We start from the raw sequence: 19,892 nt of genomic DNA on the forward strand, positions 1-19,892 counted from the left end.
CCCGACGACGTTACTGCAGTGAATTCACTTAAGGGGCAGTAAGAAAAGAGCGTCTTGTCTGCACTCAAGTGGTCGCGCATATCAGCATTCCGCAGACAAGTTGATGGAACTGTGCGTTTTTATGGCAATGGGAGTGCAAGCAAAAGTTCATTTTGAAACCTAGTGACAATTTTATAAACGTTGGCGAGAGTTCCCTTTCGTACGTGTAAAACAGTACCAAATCCCTACCTATTGGCTATGTTGACGTTGGACTAAGTTTCAAATACATTAATTTTGAAACGTTTATTTTGAAAACTATTGACAACGTTTATAAATGTTGGCCAAGAGTTCCCTTTCATACGTGTCAAACAGTACCAAATCTCAACCAATTGGCACTGTTGGAATATGTTTCAAATACATTCTTTTTTTAACGTTTATTTAGGATTGTTGAGAGAACGTTGGTACAGCGTTTGGTTTTGCAACACCAATATACAACCTTTCCCAACCTAAATCCAACATTGGTTTAGGTTCCAGGAACATTTTATGCTACTTGGGTATGTACCGGTGTGTTAGTTAACATACGATAGGTAACTAGCTATCTGCTATCTAACTAACTACCCAACGTTTATTGACTTGATTATTCACATCATTCTTAGCTAAATGGTATAATCGTTGTGCGTTTCAATGGACATTGTTAATCTATTCAGATTTCAGAGCATATTCGCGCAGAATAACTGATGAATTTACAAACGCTCAACACCCGTTGAATATGGCCGGTGTAAACGTTGGCAAAAAAAGGTGTAATTAAATTATTGCCAGCAGCACAGTTACAGTCACCAACCCTCTGGATAACATGAAAACAGCCTAACCAGATCTGCTAGGGCGAGTAAAATGGTCAGAGTGAGGATTTCTCTCGTTTGTGTCTGGAAGTTGCTAGCCAAAGTTAGCCAGTTAGCTTGGGTGCTTGACTATCGTTGAACGCTCAGATTTTTTATTTATTTAATTTTTATTTCACCTTTATTTAACCAGGTAGGCCAGTTGAGAACAAGTTCTCATTTACAACTGCGACCTGGCCAAGATAAAGCAAAGCAGTGCGACACAAACAACACAGAGTTACATATGGGATAAACAAACGTACAGTCAATACACAATAGAAAAGTCTATATACATATATAGTAAGATTAGGGACGTAAGGCAATAAATAGGCCATAGTAGAAAAATAATTACAATTTAACAATTAAACACTGGAGTGATAGATGTGCAGAAGATGAATGTGCAAGTAAAGATACTGGGGTGCAAAGGAGCAAAAAATAAATAACAATAACAACATGGGGATGAGGTAGTTGGGTGGGCCATTTACAGATGGGCTATGTACAGGTGTAATGATTGGTAAGCTGCTCTGACAGCTGATGCTTAAAATTAAGTCTCCAGCTTCAGTGATTTTTGCAATTTGTTCCAGTCATTGGCAGCAGAGAACTGGAAGAAAAGGTGGCCAAAGAGGAGTTGGCTTTGGGGGTGACCAGTACCTGCTGGAGCCGTGCTACGGGTATGTACTGCTATGGTGACCAGTGAGCTGAGATAAGGTGGGGCTTTACCTAGCAAAGACTTATAGATGACCTGGAGCCATTGGGTTTGGCGACGAATATGAAGCGAGGGCCAGCCAACGAGAGCAGGCAGGTCGCAGTGGTGGGTAGTATGTGGGGCTTTGGTGACAAAACGGATGGCACTGTGATAGACTACAGAATCAACCCTACTCCTCTGCCAGAGCATCCAGTGTGCGCTCTGAATTTAGGAATGGACAATCTGACAACGTTCTGGATTTACAAACGTCCAGAGCGTACTCTGGAACTCCAGATTGAATTGACAAACACACCCAAAATCATACAATGTTTAGCTAGTCATTTGTTATGCTAACAAGCTAGCAAGAGGTTGCATAGCAACAGCATCAACTTCCAGTAGACAGGCAAATTTCTAGTAAGCTCAACTGAAACGATACATTTAGTTTACAGTATACTAAAATGAACTAATAGTATATAGTATGTAGTATATACTAATTTGTATGTAGTACACAGTATGTTAGTAGTATGGGTATTCGAACACAGCTAGAATCTTTTTACCTGACTGGCTTTTCAAATACATCTTGAAATGTAGCCTACATGTTTTGTGCTCTTGTAGGAAGCAGTAACTCCCCATTGCTGACCTATACTTGTCTATAACCGGGCTAATAAATTGCTAAATAGCAAAGAATATCAGCAAATGTGCACATGCAAAGCTCTGATCTGATCTGACAAGTGGATTCACTCATGGGCGATTGAAAGACCGCTGGTGCTCTGCCCCGGCCAATAGAATTCTACTCTGTTGAGCTCTGGCTCTACCTACAACAAAATCACAGAGTCAGTCTTGCAAAGTTAGATTTGTTTTGGTTTGTTGCATTGAAAAGGGGCTGATATAATGTTGATTCGATCCCTGAAAAACGTTGATATTGCAAACTAATGGGGCGAACTCAGTGAAGTTCAATATCTTGCCCCTGCGCGGCATGAAATTTCTTCTGTGGCGCAGTCCTGGAGGAAGTGCACGGCCGCGCACGTGCACCGTTTAGAATGAGCATTGGTTATATGGCACCTTTTATAAAATATAAACTTGCCAGGCTATTACCTGATCATTTGTATAGGGTCAAAATGTTGTAAATTGGATTCTGTCTATAATCCGGGGCCCACTTATAGAGATAGATAGAGGAGCCATCTTTGTACCTGTGCCATTATAGCGTCTGTGACCACATCGGCCACGCCATTAATGCAATCTCTATTTTGAAGTAGTCAATTTTCTTCTTCAAGATTGACTGTTCCCTCCTGATGACTCGGTTGGACATGATTTCAACAGGGTCACCAGGGGGGGTTCACCCAATGAAGTTGGACGCATTGAGGTATAATACGAACTGGAGACTGCGCCGAAGATGTCGACTGTTGTTTTCAAGGTAATCTACTAAATCTTCTCATACGCCAATTTATGGACCTTCTCTATCTGGGTTGCATTCGGTTTATACGGACCAAAATGACATGTGCACTAGCATTCGGTGAGTAGCGAGAGCAGCGACAACGTCATCATGTCTTCCAAAAACATGGCCGACATTGGAGGAATATAAAATGTTGCTATCTTTAGCTGCGAGTGTTGGGGGGGAAAAATTGGCCTCAGCGACAGTTATTATAATAATTGAATGGATGTTTTGTGCACAGAGGTGATGAGTAAAGTGTCTTATTAGAAATGTTCAAATTGGACTTCTCTATGTGGCCGTCTATAGAAATTGCCTTTCTGGGCCGGGCGTCAGTTAAACTGCAGTACCGACGCAAAACTGTAGGAGCAGTCGAAACTGTAGGAGCAGTTGAAACTGTGTTTTTAGGCCGGAACCCTGGCCTCTTAGTTGGAAGGCCCACCCAGTTTACTTCATTAAAATGGTGGAAACCGTCAATTACGCTCCCTATGTTAATACTGCCCTTTGACCACTAGAAGCCTCTATCATTCTCTATGAGCCCACTTCATTAAAGCTTAATCTTGTCGGTGCTTGTGACTACCATGCCCAGAGTTGGCGATAGCGAGCCATTTCCATCATCCTAGGCATAGACAGAAGTAGACCACATAATCGATAAAGATCAGTCATCCTGATACGTCTGGATGTTTCAGAGTTATGTTTCATGATGAGGAAAGTTTGAGAAGACCGTTCCCAAGTCAAGTTCCCATAGAATATGAAATCGTAAGGCCTACTAAACTATGGACATGACCTGAAGGCTTTCTGTTATTTTGCGACACCCAATCTGTAGGCTTCGTGGAGGTAATTATGGATCTTATTAAATTATTATCAGATTAGGCTATGGTCACTGAAGGAGGGGTGGCCCATAGGCTTTGTGGGTACAGAACATGTCTGGCTATCACATAAAATGTTTACCCTTCCAATTTGATCATAATTGTGGACTGTGGATATTCTGTCTCATTTCCAAATTTTTCACTTACATGAGTAAATAACCACTTTCTCCATTCTACACTGAGGTGAGGAGGCTATTTTGAAATAGCTTTTTACACAATGTCTCACACTTCTGTCGCTTGTAACTAATTGGCGAACCCTTTCCATGAGGACATACAATGTAACTGCACATAGCAATTGTATATGGATCTCCTTTCTATTGGACCTGTACATCGCCACCGCTCGTCCTTGGTACCCTGTCAAAAAAAAGGAAAACACAAAGGCCCGTTTAGCATCTGGGTCATTGTGAACCAAAACAGCCCAAAGACGTTGATGTGTTGAAACAGTACCAGACCAGTAGGCCTATAGACAAGAGAGGATGGGGAGGTTCACTTCTAGGAGCCATTGACGTGAGTGGTCATCCTCAACCAACCCCCCCCCCCCCCCCCCTGCTGGTGTCATTTGTTTCATTTCACACCAGAGGGCCTTCCTTTCTCCGCCATTGGTCGCCTCGGTGGTCGCCTCCCTACAGGTCCAATTACCAATCATCGATTAGGCCAACCAGGCATGTGGGCTGGGGAACGCTTAATCAGCCGTGCCACTCCTCTAATGAAAAGAGCTGCCTCCCCTATCGCCTCCTCAGGGCTCCAGCTGGTCTCACATAGGAATGTGTGTGTCTGTGAGTGAGCGAGTGTGCGTGCGTATGTGTGAGCAAGACAGAGAGAGGGAGAGCGAGAGAGAGTGACAGAGAGAGAGAGAGAAAGAGAGAGTATGAGCATGCGTCTAGTCTGTATGTGTGACTGTGTGTTTGTACATGCGTGTGGACGGCCATCCAGTGCATGCCAAACCAGTAGAAGGCACAGCCTATATGAGCAGCTTGCTTAGCGACGCCTGCCACGCAGTGCTATTGTGTTGCTTAGCAGTGATGCGTTCCTGATTGATCTTTGAGACTGTGCCTGGGTGACCAGGGGAGGACCAACCCTCCTATCCCCTGGTCCTCACAACTGTCCTTCCCAGCACACAGCAGCCCTGTTCTGGGGAAAGATCATTACTTTTCCCATTCATGGTGACATAGGCCCTTTCGGGTTGACGCAGCAAGGCAGGCAGGTTGTTCTTAGCTGTTATTTCAGCTTTGCCTGTTTTGTTCTAACCCCAGGTAATAACATGGTGGTAATATTTACCCTCTCAACGAGTGGTTGTGTAATGTCTGTATGGATTCTATGGTGTGCTATTGTAGTATTTATATGTTGTGTACAGAAAATGAGAAACAGTTTAGCTGGCCGGGCCAAGTCCTCAGCACTGGGATATTAAGATGTGTTTTTATCCGCCGTCACCACAGTGAATAAAGCCAAATCCGACTGGTAGAGATGGGAGACGATCCAATAACGTTTTATGGAAGGCTTTTCTTACATCTATCATTTCCCTTTCTGAATTTTGGCACTGTCTCTTTCTAGCACTACAGAGTTCAATACAGTCCAGGAACACTTTGGTGACTGCAGTACACTAGACTAAGCAGAGGACACACCGGCACGGTGGTCTATCCTGTTGCTATCTGTGTGCAACAGGTGTTTGATAACGTGTGAGCATGATGTGTGAATCACACCTCTAACAATTAGCAACTACTGAGTTATCAGTGTGCCAAAGAAATAGGCATTGGGATTACTTCCAAGTACATGATGAAAAATGTCTTTGTTGCAAATGGCACTCTATTCCCAATGGTCCCTGGTCAAAAGTAGTGCACTAAATAGGGAATATACTGCCATTTGGGATGTAGACAAGGGCTTGGATACAGGGTTTCGAATCAGAACACTGGAGATTTTTCTCAGTATTGTTGTTTTAGTTCCAAGAACTGGTAGACTTGCATGAAGAAATGTGATTTCTGCACGATTCGAAGGGCATGATTATTTTAACAGTAGTGGTGAGGCAGAGAGTACTCAGAAGGTAGATGAACATCTCTGTTATCTCTCAGAACATCATGAACCGCAACTGTTATTGCACCTTTGGGGAAAGAGGGAGAAAAAGACAGAGAGAGAGGTTAGAGAGAAAGAGAGAACCAAAAAGGACATGACCAGAAGGTCTTACTTACACAGAAATGAGACTTCATGATGGCTGGATCTCTTGTTTCCGCTTGCGTGCATTTATCAAATACCATTTATTGTCCCTAAAGTAGATTTTCTTTGAAAACACAAATAAAGAAGCCCAAGAGGCATTTTACGTTTGAAGGCTTTCATACTGTTATGCACAAAGAAGTCAAGGCTACTTTGAAAACACATTTCTGTTGCAGTTTAAAGAAGATACTTGTATTTAAAATGGAAATAACATGATTTATTATAAATGGGGAACACTGCATATTGAGAGCTAGAGGTTGCCAGATTGGAGGGTTTATTTACCAGCCTGTGGGCATAAGGCTGCTGCTCACTGATGGTGGGGAGCCAATTAAATTTGGGATCAATATTTCCTCTTTCCGCCAGAGCTCTGCTGCTTCTTTCTTTCTGCTGCATGCACTGGTTGGTCTCTCTCTCTCTCTCTCTCTCTCTTCTCTTTTATTCTGTCTCCCCACTGCTCTGCTCTCTCTCTCTCTCTCTCTCCTCTTTTATTCTGTCTCCCCACTGCTCTGGTCTCTCTCTCTCTCTCTCCACTTTTATTCTGTGTCCCCACTGCTCTCTCTCCTCTTTTATTCTGTCTCCCCACTGCTCTCTCTCCTCTTTTATTCTGTCTCCCCACTGCTCTCTCTCTCATCTTTTATTCTGTCTCCCCACTGCTCTCTCTCTCCTCTTTTATTCTGTCTCCCCACTGCTCTCTCTCTCCTCTTTTATTCTGTCTCCCCACTGCTCTCTCTCTCTCCTCTTTTATTCGGTCTCCCCACTGCTCTCTCTCTCTCCTCTTTTATTCGGTCTCCCCACTGCTCTCTCTCTCTCCTCTTTTATTCGGTCTCCCCACTGCTCTCTCTCTCTCCTCTTTTATTCGGTCTCCCCACTGCTCTCTCTCTCTCCTCTTTTATTCGGTCTCCCCACTGCTCTCTCTCTCCTCTTTTATTCGGTCTCCCCACTGCTCTCTCTCTCTCCTCTTTTATTCGGTCTCCCCACTGCTCTCTCTCTCTCCTCTTTTATTCGGTCTCCCCACTGCTCTCTCTCTCTCTCTCTTTTATTCGGTCTCCCCACTGCTCTCTCTCTCTCCTCTTTTATTCGGTCTCCCCACTGCTCTCTCTCTCTCTTTTTATTCGGTCTCCCCACTGCTCTCTCTCTCCTCTTTTATTCGGTCTCCCCACTGCTCTCTCTCTCTCTCTCTTTTATTCGGTCTCCCCACTGCTCTCTCTCTCTCCTCTTTTATTCTGTCTCCCCACTGCTCTCTCTCTCTCCTCTTTTATTCTGTCTCCCCACTGCTCTCTCTCTCTCCTCTTTTATTCTGTCTCCCCACTGCTCTCTCTCTCTCCTCTTTTATTCTGTCTCCCCACTGCTCTCTCTCTCTCCTCTTTTATTCTGTCTCCCCACTGCTCTCTCTCTCTCCTCTTTTATTCTGTCTCCCCACTGCTCTCTCTCTCCTCTTTTATTCTGTCTCCCCACTGCTCTCTCTCTCCTCTTTTATTCGGTCTCCCCACTGCTCTCTCTCTCTCCTCTTTTATTCTGTCTCCCCACTGCTCTCTCTCTCCTCTTTTATTCGGTCTCCCCACTGCTCTCTCTCTCTCTCCTCTTTTATTCTGTCTCCCCACTGCTCTCTCTCTCCTCTTTTATTCGGTCTCCCCACTGCTCTCTCTCTCTCCTCTTTATTCTGTCTCCCCACTGCTCTCTCTCTCTCTCTTTTATTCGGTCTCCCCACTGCTCTCTCTCTCTCTCCTCTTTTATTCGGTCTCCCCACTGCTCTCTCTCTCTCCTCTTTTATTCGGTCTCCCCACTGCTCTCTCTCTCCTCTTTTATTCGGTCTCCCCACTGCTCTCTCTCTCTCAATTCAATTCAATTCAAGGGCTTTATTGGCATGGGAAACATGTGTTAACATTGCCAAAGCAAGTGAGGTAGATAATATATAAAGTGAATATATAAAGTGAAATAAACAATAAAAATGAACAGTAAACATTACACATACAGAAGTTTCAAAACAATAAAGACATTACAAATGCCATATTATATATATATATATATATATACAGTGTTTTAACAATGTACAAATGGTTAAAGGACAAGATAAAATAAATAAGCAACTCTCTCTCTCTCCATTTTTTACTTTCCCCCTCTCTCTCTCTTTTCCTCATCTCTCCACCTAATCTCTTTTTTTTCTTCATGTTTTCCTTTCCCTCTCTCTCTCTTTTCCTCACATCTCTCCACCTATCTCTTTTTTTTTCTTCATTTTTTCCTTTCCCTCTCTCTCGCCGCATCTACTCCTGAGAGACGTACATGATTACTGTAACATATCTGCTTTAGGATGCATCAAGAAGTCGCTAATTTGCAAAGCACTTTTCAAGTCTGTATATCATCCGCAGGGATCACATTTCTGCTTGCTTTCCAACTATTATTATGGCTGTGACCATGTATTAGTAACAACGTGGATCGATGGCACTATTATTATTAAAAGTGTGGAGGAGACATGTGAGTGTACGCGTGTTTATTTGTGTGTGGGTGTGTAACCTTGTTTGTGTGGGTGCAGACAGTGTGATCATGGCTGACTGCTTGTGGTTTCTGAGTGCAGTCATCTTAGTAATCATGTGAGGTAACTCAGTCAGTGAGTGAGCACAAAATGGATCGAGTAACAATACCTTGGGAAATATTCTTATCTTCACACTTGAGCATTTTGCCTGTGTTGTGCTTAAGCCTGGCACTGGAATATAAGAATCACATTATTGCTTTCTCCAAATAGTGTGCTGGGTACTGAGCTGAATCTCGTAGAATTGGTAAACGTTATTCCTGGAAATGCACACCGAGTGCGCAAAACATTCTGGTGTTCTGAGTTTTGCTCTACGACCCCCACAAGCATCACGGGACTTGTCTTAAGTTGGCACTGCCGATCTGCCAACATCTGTCTGTAGCATCAGAACTGTTTGGGATACACACTAATATGACCCGTCTATGGAAAGGGGAGACTCTCACAAACACATTTTTCTCTAAGACACCTCACAAGACTCTTCTGAAGGTAGCCCGTTACCAGGTAGCCCGTTACCAGTTAAGGACATGAATGGAAGTATGCACTGTGTACAAAACATTAGACTGACCAGGTGAATCCAGTTGAAAGCTATGATCCCTTGATACCAGTTGTTAAATACACTTCCAACTGTTTCCCGTGTGTATCAAGAATGGTCCACCACCCAACAGACATCCAGCCAACTTCACACAACTGTGGGAAGCATTGGAATCAACATGGGCCAGCATCCCTGTGGAACGCTCTGGACACCTTGTAGAGTCTATGCCCCCAATGAATTGAGGCTGTTCTGAAGCAAAGTGTTCTCGGGGGAGAGCTACTCAACTTTAGGAAGGTGTTTTTTCTTAATGCTTTGTCCACAGTGTATCAGTAACGTGCTGGCCTCTGTTCCCCTGTAAGGTTTGGGAATTTGTCTTGTGCAGATAAATGCAAGTGCTTCACGACGAGGTCTCTGGAGGCTGTTTAAAAATGAATGAAGAGTCAGCTTCATCTTGGTCTTTCCCTAATGGCAATCTTTAATCACGGAATCATACACAGACACACACTGTCCGCTCGCTCATCCACTCGCACATGCACACACTCACTTACACCCAAACACGCAAATTCATACCCATACGCACTCACGTGCTCTCACACACGCACGCACACACACACACTAAATCTGGAGCGCACCCACAGGCAGGTACATATGAGTAAAAGGGCCCACGCATCCCTGTGAGGCTGGATCTGTCTAGGTAGAAGAGAGAGATTGGACTCACTGCGATCCCATTTTCACAGCGCCGAAGCTGAGCTCTACTCACTGACGCATTAAATATGCATGAGGCTGTGCTGTATGAAACCGATACTAAACTGGAGGGCTGTCTCCTGTTCTGCTCACCAACAAATCTCACTCGGCTCTAATCTGAAGCTGAGTGAGTGAAGGGGGGGCGGGGGGATACACACAGTACACACTGCTCTTTGGTGCCCGCGGACTGTGGCGCACGGTGGGGGTCTGTGTCCCACAGTGCCGGCCTACCATGTTAACACACCAGGATAGCTAGCCAAGCCTTTCCTTTCAGAGCGCACATGGAGGGTGACTAATCCTCCAGATTACATGAATTGCTCGTGTTAATGTGAGCATGTGTTCTTTACAAATGCAAAATGTGTAAAAGTACAATCCTACTCTTCTTTGGAGTTTGGTGTGTGGGGATGAAGAAGTGTTTGAATGTGTGTGTGTGCGTGTGCGCGCGGCACGCACGTGTATGTGTGTTTGTGTGTCATTAAATTAATTGTGAGGAAAGATGCCGAACAGAATTGGGTAAAAAGGGATTATAAGTACTCTGCGCCGTCGGCTTGGAACGCCTTACAAAGTACTTTTAAACTGGAAGAACTTGTCCCGATTGGTGTTTTTAAATCATTGATGAAGGATTTTGAGACTGATTTCTTGACCTGTCAATGTTTTTAATTTCCTGTTTTATGATTGTGTTATACTCCTATGAATTCTATGTTGTTGTTTTTTTACTAGATTGACTACAGGTAAAAACTACAGGTAGGGCTTTATTGGCATGGGAAACATATGTTTATATTGCCACGGCAAGTTAAATAGTTAATAAGCAAAAGTGACATTTACAATAACACATGTATAGTAAACATTACACTTAAAGTTCCAAAATAATAAAGATATTTCAAATGTCATTATGTCTATATACAGTGTTATAATGATGTGCAAATAGTTAAAATTAATACACATAAATCAAGGTTTTATTTACAATGGTGTTTGTTCTTCACTGGTTGCCCTTTTCTTGTGGCAACAGGTCATATATATTGCTGCTGTGATTGCACACTGTGGTACTTTCTGTTTTCTCATGATTTGGTTGGCTTTGTTATGGAAGGTTTAGGAATCACTTCCCTTTAAGTGGTTGTAGAATTTAACAGCTCTTTTCTGGATTTTGATAATTAGCGGGTATCGGCCTAATTCTGCTCAGCATGCATTGTTTTACATTGTACACTGAGGATATTTTTGCAGAATTCTGCATGCAGAGTCTCAATTTGGTGTTTGTCCCATTTTGTGAATTCTTGGTTGGTGAACGGACCCCAGACCTCACAACCACCATTAAGGGCAATGGGTTCTATAACTGATTCAAGTCTTTTTTTAGGCAGTTCCTAATTGGTATGTCTCTCACTCTCACTCCCCTCCAGTGGTGCAGCACAGTGCTATTCTACCGGGAGGAAGTGATGGGAAGCGATGTGTGTGTTTCTGACAGCTCACAGTGAAGCCCCGGTACAGCTGGGTTCAATGTGTTTAGTAGGCCATTAGTAGACCTCAGACACATCTGCACAGCTAATGATATTAGCAGGGGAAGCTAGCTATTCAAACAGGCAGTTAAACTACTGACATTAGCAGGTGGAGGCTATCCATTCAGACAGGCAAGAAAACTACTGACATTAGCAGTGGAGGCTATCCATTCAGACAGGCAGGAAAACTACTGACATTAGCAGGGGAGGCTATCCATCCAGACAGGCAGGAAAACTACTGACATTAGCAGGGGAGGCTAGCCATCCAGACAGGCAGGAAAACTACTGACATTAGCAGGGGAGGCTATCCATCCAGACAGGCATGAAAACTACTGACATTAGCAGGGGAGGCTATCCATCCAGACAGGCAGGAAAACTACTGACATTAGCAGTGGAGGCTATCCATCCAGACAGGCATGAAAACTACTGACATTAGCAGGGGAGGCTATCCATCCAGACAGGCAGTAAAACTACTGACATTAGCAGGGGAGGCTATCCATCCAGACAGGCAGGAAAACTACTGACATTAGCAGTGGAGGCTATCCATCCAGACAGGCAGGGGAACTATTTACATTAGCCGTATCATTACAATTAGCAAGGTAGGTTAGCCATTCAGACAGGCAGGAAAGCAGATGAAAGCAGGTCATGGTCAGAACAAATGAATCCATGTTCAACACCTTCAGGCGTTAATGCAAACGCTTCGAATCCCTTCTCCAATTCACAGAACAGACTTCATTGAATTCTGCATTTTCATGTTTCTCATGTGCTATTCAGTGTTGGAAGGCCTTACTGTAGAGTAGATTCCATGTTGTAATTCATTTCAAACTACTAGCTGTTTAAATAGTATACGTTCTTCAGCCTTGGGGTAGAATCAACACCTACCTGGTTACCAAATTCTGCTTTCATTATCCCCTCATATGCAGAGGGCTCAATATAGAGGATTCCTACAGCAATGTAACGTAAATTACTGGGAAAGCTGTGAAATCCTCATCTCGGGTTGATAAGGAGACACAACACACTATTCTACCCACATTTCATCAGCAGCACACCTCTAGCATATTCCCCAAGAGGACAATTCATTTCAGAGCAAACCAAGCCTCTGCAGCTTCCCCCACCACAAATCATTTCCAAAAGGAGGCCGGAACACCAAGGACCCCTATTTGCATCCTCCTGGATAATTCACACAGATCCATTTTTTTGAGGAGTGCATTATTTTCCCTGTACCATCGATCACTCTGTCTGTGGCAGAGATGGACTATATTTAGGGTACTAGACAGATGAACAATACCACTAAGTGTGGAAGGATAGATGGATGGACTGGGCTGTGGATGGATATATGGATACTTGACTGTGTTCATAGATGAATTGCAATAAAGGGGACTGTGTTGTTTAGGGCAGATGGATGAGCCACTCAGAATGAATGGTTGGATTGTGCTTTGGGTAGAAGTGTGGTTGGTAAATCGTTTTGAATAGATGGATGCACCATGCTGAGCTATGTTTGCGTGGTGGAACACGGGTTCTTAGTGTAGGACGGATAGAGTGGAAGAACTCCACTACAGGGATGTAGATGGTAGAAACAGAGAGGACATAGACTCGCTGCTTAATTCCTCTGCCTATATGCAGTGAGCTGTTGCATAAAAAATAGTTTGGTGACAGCAGTTTTTTTTTGAAAGATTGTTTTGGTTTTATAACCTGACCCTTTCATCTGTGTCTCGCTGTGTTTCCTAAACGAACGTAGCACCTCCTATTCGGATCTGTTAATTATGGATAAAGCTAGGGCAGATGGGAGAGAGTTCAGAGCTGGCGCCTCATATACGTCAAGTCCTATTATCAACCCTGTCTGGTGTGAGAGGAGGACTCGACCACTCCTGTTGAGCAGGGAGACGGGTACACTGGCTTCCAAAGAGTAGGAAACATGCTCAGCAACACACCCTTCTCTGTAAACCTCTCTGTCCGTCCTTCCGTTTGTCTGTCCGTCCGTCCTTCAGTCAGTCTGTCCGTCCGTCCGATATGTCTGCCTGTCTGTGTGTCTGTCCTCCTCCAGACTCATTCTCCAGTTTTCTTGCCGATTTCACTCCAGTGAACATGGGAGAAGGGTTCATTTGAAATTCATCTCCACCTTTTTCTTTCTCATAAAAACGTGGTTTGCTGTTCAGGGTGTCGACCAAAAATGTGCAGACAGGGGAGAATACCAATATTACAGGAAAGTCAGACATTCAGTCAGTCAGATTTCCAAGGTATCTGTGAATCTTTTGAAGTAGAAAATGTCCAGTCTAGATCAAATAGTAGCATTTCTATACTAACCCCGGTAGTATTTTCTACCAACCTCTAAAGAATCTAAAGCTGACATTTTTTGTTTGATTTTAAAGGAATACTCTATAGAACTTTTAATAGTTCTTTAATCTCTCTCCCAGCATATCCCTGTACTATATTTCAATAAATAATCCATGGAGACACTGTATGATAGGACAAGGGCTATTCCTTCAGTGGGCTCTGCCGATGCTGAAGAAGTTCCAGTGCTTCCCACATCTGTCACAAACGGGGTGACGGATGGACCAGAGATAAAATACATATACAAAAGTAGGTGGCCACCCCTTCGAATGAGTGGATTCGGCTATTTCAGCCACACCCGTTGCTGACAGGTGTATAAAATCGAGCACACAGCCATGCAATCGCCATAGACAAACATTGGCTGTAGAATGGCCTTACTGAAGAGCTCGGTGACTTTCAACGTGGCACCGTCATAGGATGCCACCTTTCCGACAAGTCAGTTCGTAGAATTTCTGCCCTGCTAGAGCTGCCACGGTCAACTTTAAGTGCTGTTATTGTAAAGTGGAAACGTCTAGAAGCAGCAACGGCTCAGCCACCAAGTGGTAGGACACACAAGCTCACAGTTCGGGTATGCCGAGTGCTGAAGCATGTAACACGTAAACATTGTCTGCAACACTCATTACTAAGTTCTAAACTGCCTCTGGAAGCAACGTCAGCACAAGAAGTGTTCGTTGGGAACTTCATGCAATGGGTTTTCATGGCCGAGCAGCCGCACACAAGCCTAAGATCACCATGTGCAATGCCAAGCGTCGGTGGAAATGGTGCAAAGCTCGCCACCTTTGGGATCCAGAGCAGTGGAAAAGCATTCTCTGGAGTGATGAATCAGGCTTCACCACCTGGCAGTCCAACGGAAGAATCTGGATTTGGCAGATGCCAAGAGAACGCTACCTGCCCCAATGCATAGTGCCAACTGTACAGTTTGGTGGAGGAGGAATAATGATCTGGGGCTGTTTTTCATGCTTCGGGTTAGTTCCAATGAAGGGAAATCTTAATGCTACAGCATACAATGACATTCTAGACGATTCTGTGCATCCAACAGCGAGGTCCATACAGAAGTGGTTTGTCAAAATTGGTGTTGAAGAACTTGACTGGCCTGCACAGAGCCCTGACCTCAACCCCATTGAACACATTTGGGATGAATTGGAACTCCGACTGCGAGCCAGGCCTAATCGCCCAACATCAGTGCCCGACCTCACTAATGCTCTTGGCTAACTTGAAGCAAGTCCCCGCAGCAATGTTCCAACATAGCCTTCCCAGAAGAGTGGAGGCTGTTGTAGCAGCAAAGGGGGACCAACTCCATATTAATGCCCATGATTTTGGAATGAGATGTTCGATGGGCACAAGTCCACATACTTTTGGTCATGTTGTGTATACCGTCCAATTTAGAGCCAAGCTCCAGCTTTCTCTCCCTTCCTCTCACTCATCCTCATACAGTATTAACAGGGCTCCGTTGTGTTGTAATCACCCTCTCCATCATCCTAGACTCCCCAGTGTGTGGCCGTCAGGCAAAACCGGCACCCCATGGATGCCATTGTCAAATTTTAGCCCAAGCGTGTCACTGGCCCACGAGCTATGATTTACATTTACATTTGAGTCATTTAGCAGACGCTCTAATCCAGAGTGATTTGCAGTAGTGAGAGTATACATTTTCATACTTTTTTCCTATGATGGCACTTGTTGTGTGTATTGGGGCACACCCAGGACAGGCTGACTCCATTTTGGGGATCTCTGGGATGATTTCATCAATTATCCATTGGATGGTGCTGTGTCCCTGGGAAACTGCGTAAAATCACAGAAGCCAGGCCCACCAAACACAGTGGGATAAGAGCTAGTGAATGCCAGGATGTCTATTATTTTCTGGTGACTCATAAGAAATATCCTGACAATATATTTACCACAGTGTTCTTTTTCAAGGTTCATTTGATTGACTGACTTCCCCATCATTTAGCTGAACAGTGGTGTAAAGTACTTACAGTTTAAGTCAGAAGTTGACATGCACCTTAGCCAAGTACATTGAAACTTTTTCAAAACTCCTGACATAATCCTAGTAAAAATTCCTGTTAGGATCACCACTTTATTTTAAGAATGTCAGAATAATAGTAGAGAGTGATTTATTTCAGCATTTCTTTCTTTCATCACATTCCCAGTGGGTCAGAAGTTTACATACACTCAAATTGTATTTGGTAGCATTGCCTTTAAATTGTTTAACTTGGGTCAAACGTTTTGTGTAGCCTTCCACAAGCTTCCCACAATAAGTTGGGGGAATTTTGGCCCATGTCTCCTGACAGAGCTGGTGTAACTGAATCAGGTTTGCAGGTCTCCTTGCTCGCACACGCTTTTTCAGTTCTGCCCACACATTTTCTATGGGATTGAGGTCAGGGCTTTGTGATGGCCACTCCAATATCTTGACTTTGTTGTCCTTGAGCCATTTTGCCACAACTTTGGAAGTATGCTTGGGGTCATTGTCTATTTGGAAGACCCATTTGCGCCCAAGCTTTAACTTCCTGACTGATGTCTTGAGATGTTGCTTCAATTATATCCACATAATTTTGCTTCCTCATGATGCCATCTAGTTTGTGAAGTGCACAAGTGCCTCCTGCAGCAAAGCACCCCCACTACATGATGCTGCCACCCCCGTGCTTCACGTTTGGGATGGTGTTCTTCGGCTTGCAAGCATCCCCCTTTTTCCTCCAAACATAACTATGGTCATTATGGCCAAACAGTTCTATTTTTGTTTCATCAGTCCAGAGGACATTCCTCCATAAAGTACGATCTTTGTCCCCATGTGCAGTTGCAAACCGTAGTCTGGCTTTTTTATGGCGGTTTGGAGCAGTGGCTTCTTCCTTGCTGAGCAGCCTTTCAGGTTATGTTGATATAGGACTCATTTTTCTGTGGATATAGATACTTTTGTACCTGTTTCCTCCAGCATCTTCACAAGGTCCTTTGCTGTTGTTCTGGGATTGATTTGCACTTTTCACACCAAAGTACGTTCATCACTAGGAGACAGAACGCGTCTCCTTCCTGAGCGGTATGACAGCTGCGTGGTCCCATGGTGTTTATACTTGCGTACTATTGTTTGTACAGATGAACGTGGTACCTTCAGGCGTTTGGAAATGGCTCCCAAGGATGAACCAGACTTGTGGAGGTCCACACTTTTTTCTGAGGTCTTGGCTGATTTCTTTTCATTTTCCCAAGATGTCAAGCAAAGAGGCACTGAGTTTGAAGGTAGGCCTTGAAATACATCCACAGGTACACCTCCAATTGACTCATAAAAATCAATTTTAATGACTCCAACCGAAGAGTATGTAAACGTCCGTCTTCAACTGTAAGTAACAACACTTTATAGTATTACTTATGTAGGTTTTTTGAGTATCTGTACTTTACTTTACTATTTACGCTTTTACTCTTACTTCGCTACATTCCTAAAAAAAAAAAAAGTACTTTCTACTCCATACACTTTCCCTGACACCCAAAAGTACTAGTCACATTTTGAATGATTAGCAGGACTGGAAGATGGTGCAATTTCTTTGACGTAATTCCTTCCCTTGTAAATTGTTTCTGACTGTTGCCCGTGACGATCTATTTAAAAAAAATGGTGCCATCTGGTTCGCTTAATTTAAGGATTTTGAAAAGATTTATTAAGTATATTTAAGTTAATTTAATATTTAAGTATATTTTAGCAATTACATTTACTTTAGATACTTAAGCATATGTAAAAACCAAATGTTTTTCTATTAAGGTGTCCTACTTTTACTCAAGTATGACAACTGGGTATTTTTTTCCACTACTGTAGCCGAGTAAGTCCTTAGAGGTCTGTGAAGACCTTAGAAAGGCTCTGCTCAAACCATCATTACATTTCAACTGCTATTCATCTCACAATGTGTGTGTGCACTGGTTTCCGTCAATGAAGACCTTCAGTAGGAATTGATGTGGATCAAAGAATACATGAATACATACTCCTAACCTGTTGTGTACATTCACTACTTCCTTTCTAGTGAGTTTTTCCTAGCCACCGTGCTTCTACACCTGCATTGCTTGCTGTTTGGGGTTTCAGGCTGGGTTTCTGTACAGCGCTTTGATATATCAGCTGATGTAAGAAGGGCTATATAAATACATTTGATTTGAACCACTTTCCAACAACAACAGACCTCTTTCTGGGTCTGAGCCCCCATTGTCCACCTTCCTTCTGAAGTGTGCACTTGCACACTTTCTCACATTGATGTAACAATGGTGGAAACTCCCTCAAGCCAATGCTTACATCAATCCTATGCTTTTAAATCCATGATGGGGAGGTTTGCGAGTGCACACTCTTTCCACCCTTTTGGATTTGTCATCCTCTCATTCAGAAGACCTCTGGGTATGGACCAGTTGTTCCTGAATTGCTCTTCGGGGCCAGTAGTGGGCACTATATCCCCACAGGCAGTAGTGCTCCACAGCTCCAAAGCTCCAGGACTGTTGGCATGAATTCCTAGACGCAGAAGGAGGAGTTGGCTCCTCGCTCACAATGGTCTTGTTGGATCTCTGTCTCATCATACTCATATAGATTAGATTCCCATACATATTCAATCCGGACAGGATGATGGAGAGATAAATTACAGCACTGTACTATCCAATGAGTAAATTATCCACTATAGACTATACCTCTTGGTGATCGTCTCTCAATCAAATGCCTGCCCCCGAGGATGTTTTTGCAGGATTTCATTTTCATTTCTGCTTCTGAATCATCATTCAGAACTAAACATGCCTTGAGTTGGTGAGGGTTAGGTTTGCGTGTGTGTCTACGTGTGCGTGTGTGTCTACGTGTGCGTGTGTGTCTACGTGTGCGTGTGTGTCTACGTGTGCGTGTGTGTCTACGTGTGCGTGTGTGTCCTTTGTGTTGCTTGCATGTGCGTTTAATTGTTTGAAGAGTTGTTTTAAAAGTGTGTGAGTGTCGGAGGTTCCGTCACACGTTAGACCCATCATTTCTTTCACCTCCATCTGCAACTAATGTGTGACGGATGTTGTGTATGTCAAAGGAAAGGTTCAACACACAAGGGAAGGAGATGCAATATTTCCATCGCTCTCTCTCCATCAATACAGGGATGTGATCATTATTTTCATTACATTTAGGGGCAGGCAGGCTATTTGAAAAGGCAGTGCACTCAGAATATTTGACAAGTGAGCAAGCATTCAAAGGCACAGGCTCTGTGATGATGATGTCCCACTCAGTATTCAACAGCTCTGGTATTGGATTGTGCCACTGTGATTCCACTTCCATCAGACCCAACCCCCCCCCTCCCCTCCCCCCTCCTCCCCCCTCTCCGTTCCCATCATGCCGTGCCACAGCCCTGCCAACTCCATTTCCTGAAATCAATTTCAGTGGCTGTCTAAGTGTGATGATGCAGCCTATAGCCTGGCCTCATTACCATTTTAAAATGTGTTTAAAATGTACTTTCTAACAATATGATCATCTACAATGCTTAAAAGTATCAATGGCTGCGTTTAGACTGGCAGCCCAATTCTGATATTTTTTGGGACCCAATCTTTTCACATCACGTCTTTTTCAGAGCTGATCTAATTGGTCAAAAGACCAATTAGTGAAACAAAGATGAGAATTGGTCTGCCTGTGTAAACGCAGCCTATTTGATGCAGCTCTGTCTTTTAAACTATCGCGTACTTGACTAAAATATGCACATTTAAACAAATGAATGCAATTAACTCATATCACGGTTTCCATTGTATTGCCTGGTCTAATTCACAAAGTAAAGCGTAGTGTTGAATAGTATTTACAACTCGTTCTCTAGCAGTTTGTTGTGTCCTGTATGTACAGGCAGTTTATGCTAGCTTTCCTGGGTGACTCTCCTTAGTCCTGCCAAGCGGGAGAGTTAGGCTCGGTTTAGAGCTGGCAAAAGGGTAATCCCTAGGTAAACTGTTTAGCATTTAGACCTGGTCTTAAACCCCATGAACTGTATCTACATTTGTATTCGCATGACAGGAAACTCATGTTAATGCAAAGTCTAAATGCCCACAATGCATATTGCATTGCATTATATTGCATTGCATTGCATATGCATATACTGTATGTTCGGAATGTAAACAGATTTGCCTACCACCTCCAGAGGTGGACGAGCTCGCATTGTTTCCCTATATGAGCTCAGTGTAAATGCAATCAGACCAGCCTGACCACGTTCAGTGGTTAGCGTCATCAGTGCCTCGCCAGCGTTATTCAAACTCCGCCTCAGTGTTC

The sequence above is a fragment of the Oncorhynchus nerka genome, linkage group LG16 (assembly GCF_034236695.1).
Source record: "Oncorhynchus nerka isolate Pitt River linkage group LG16, Oner_Uvic_2.0, whole genome shotgun sequence".
NCBI lineage: Eukaryota > Metazoa > Chordata > Actinopteri > Salmoniformes > Salmonidae > Oncorhynchus > Oncorhynchus nerka.